Here is a 2,844-nt window from a genome sequence, read left to right on the forward strand (position 1 = left end):
CTCTCTCTCTCTCTCTCTCTCTCTCTCTCTCTCTCTCTCTCTAAGGCCCGGGAGGACTCCAGGGGCCACGGAGAAGCTGAGCACAGCCTCACCAAACTTAGCCTCCAGGGCCATAGAAAGGCAGGGACGAAGGAAGGACGTGACCACATGATCCAGTCGCGCGAACACCAGTCCTAAATAATTTTTGAGTATAAAAAAGTCCTGAGATCAAAAAGTTGCTGCTTTAGATAAACGAAAGCAATACAGTAAAACCTCATTAATATGTAATATCACATTTTGGACATAGGGGCTAAAATTAAATTTACCTTTGCTTAGGAAAGATAAACTTAGTATTGGATAATGAAGCTAGCAAAATAGTGAGTTCTCCATTGGGAACACCATTGGTGTCTAAGCTAGAGGACAGGACTACTTACGGGAAAGGAAATAAACATTTATAAAGCACCTGCTATGGATCAGGCACTGTGCTAAACACTTTAGAAATATCGTCTCATTTGATGCTCATAACATCTCTGAGAGGTAAGTGATTTTATAGGCCCATTTTACAGTTGAGGAAATTGAGACCTGGGTTCTCCAAGGCTACTTCAGCCAAGTCTAAGTAGATCCTATCAAGCTAATTACCGTTTTCCAAGAATTCAGCTAGCCAAATGTGGTGCAGCTCATCATCAAATTGATAAGGGGAAGGATTTTTTGGTCATAGCAATTTTCAAAGGTCAAAAACTAAGCTTGAGTGAATGGAATATCCATAGCCACAAACATTGAATTTAGAAGCAACAAATTTTAAAAACCAAAGTGATACAGTGGAAAGAATACTGAATTTGAAGTCAGAAGACTTGGGTTTAAATGTTGGGTCTGCTACTTGCTGCTTGTGCAATTTTGAGCAAGGCTTTTCATCTCTCAGTGCCTGTTTCTTTATCTACAAAATGAGTGAGTTGGACCAGATGACTTCTAGGGTTCCTTCCATCTTTAAATCTGTGATCCTAGTTCTTCATATACCCTCAGACACTTTATCTTCTTAGATCAATTTACATAAAATTCTATACCAATTGCCCCCCCCAAAATCATTCTTATCTATGCATTAAAATAGGCCTAATGACCTCTTCTAGGCAACATACACTCTGATAAAATCGATGTTTTAGCCAAACACCTTCAGAGACTCAACACTCTTTTGGTAAAGAAGTAAAAATTCCAAATACTGGAGCCTTCCACAAGGATCAAAGGGCCCTCTAAAATCAGGTTTCTTTTCATCTTTCCCTCATTCCTTTCTGCTGAATATATTAATGACTTAATAAATGTTGGATTAGGAATGAATGAATGAAATCTGTACTATCTCCTATTACACATACATTTTTAAAACCTTTTCCTATAACTCAGACTAACCACCTGTGTTTAAAATTAGAAAAAAAATAACTTTTTGGAAATGTATAATTTATTTATTTTTAATGTTATGTTCTTTTTAAATTTTAAGTTCCAAATTCTTTCCCTCCCTCCCACCACTTCCCCCATCCAAAGAGAAGGCAAGTTATATGATAACAATTATACATGCAGAATCATACAAAACATTTCCATATTAGCCATACTGAAAAAAATAATAAAGAAAAGGCGAGAAAATTATACTTCAATTTGCACTCAGAATTCATCAGCTGTCTCTCTCTCTCTTGAGGTGGAGAGCATTTTTTCATCATGTGTCCTTTAGAATTGTCTTGGATAATTGTATTGATCAGAGTAGCCAGTTCTTTCACAGTTCATCATTGTAACATTGCTCTAGAATGATTAGATCAATTTACTACTCCACCAACAATTCATTAGTGTGTCTATTTTCCCTTATCCCCTCCAGCATTTGTCATTTCTGATAGATGTGAGGTGGTATTTCAGAGTTGTTTAAATTTGCCTTTCTCTAATCAATAGTGATTTAGAGAATTTTTTCATATGATTAGAGATAGCTTTGATTTGTTCTCCTGAAAACTACCTGTTTATCTTTTCACCATTTATCGATTGGGGAATCACTCTTATTTTTATAAATTTGACTCAATTCTCTATATATTTGAGAAATAAGGCCTTTATGAGAGAAACTTGCTGTAAAAAAACTTTTTATATTACTTCACTCTCTTCGGGACCTTCCATCAAAATATAGTTTACCAGATTATATCTTTTAATCAGGTCTGTTTTTTCTTGCTTTGTCTGAGATCATGATTGCTACTCCTAGCTTTTTTTTTACTTCAGCTCTAGTTCTTTATTTTAACTCTGTGTGTGTCTTTCTGTTTGCATTCGTGTCTCTTGTAAACAACATATTATTAGATTCTGGTTTCTAATCCATTCTTCTATCTGCTTCTGTTTTATAGGTAACATCATCTCATTCACATTAACATTTATGATTATTAACTATCTTTCCCTCTATCTCATTTTCTTTGTTTACTCTTCACTCTCTTTTTTCATTCTGTCCCTCTTTAAATGTCTATTTTGCTTCTAACCACTGCCTCCCTTAATAAGTTTTTCCTTTTATCTCCCCATCCCTTTTTCCTCTTCCCTTCCCCTCCTATTTCCTTATTGGGTAAAATAGATTTCTATACACAATTGAGTTTGTATGTATATATATTTTTTTCTATATATGTATATATTCTTCCCTCTTTGAATCAATTCTGATGATAGTGAGGTTCAAACATTACCCACCACTCCCTCCCCCCATTTTCCCTTCATTGTAAAAGCTCTTCCTTGTGTGCCTCTTTTATGTGAGAAGATTTTCCCCCTTCTATAACTCCCTTCCCCCTTCTTCTGGTGTATCCCTCTTTCTCACCCCTTCTTTTTTTTTGAAGATTATTCCAATATAATTGACTCATATCCATGTTT

The sequence above is a fragment of the Petaurus breviceps genome, unplaced genomic scaffold (genome assembly GCF_028583685.1).
Source record: "Petaurus breviceps papuanus isolate PSGF00001 unplaced genomic scaffold, PetGlider_PUasm1.0 582, whole genome shotgun sequence".
Taxonomy (NCBI): domain Eukaryota; kingdom Metazoa; phylum Chordata; class Mammalia; order Diprotodontia; family Petauridae; genus Petaurus; species Petaurus breviceps.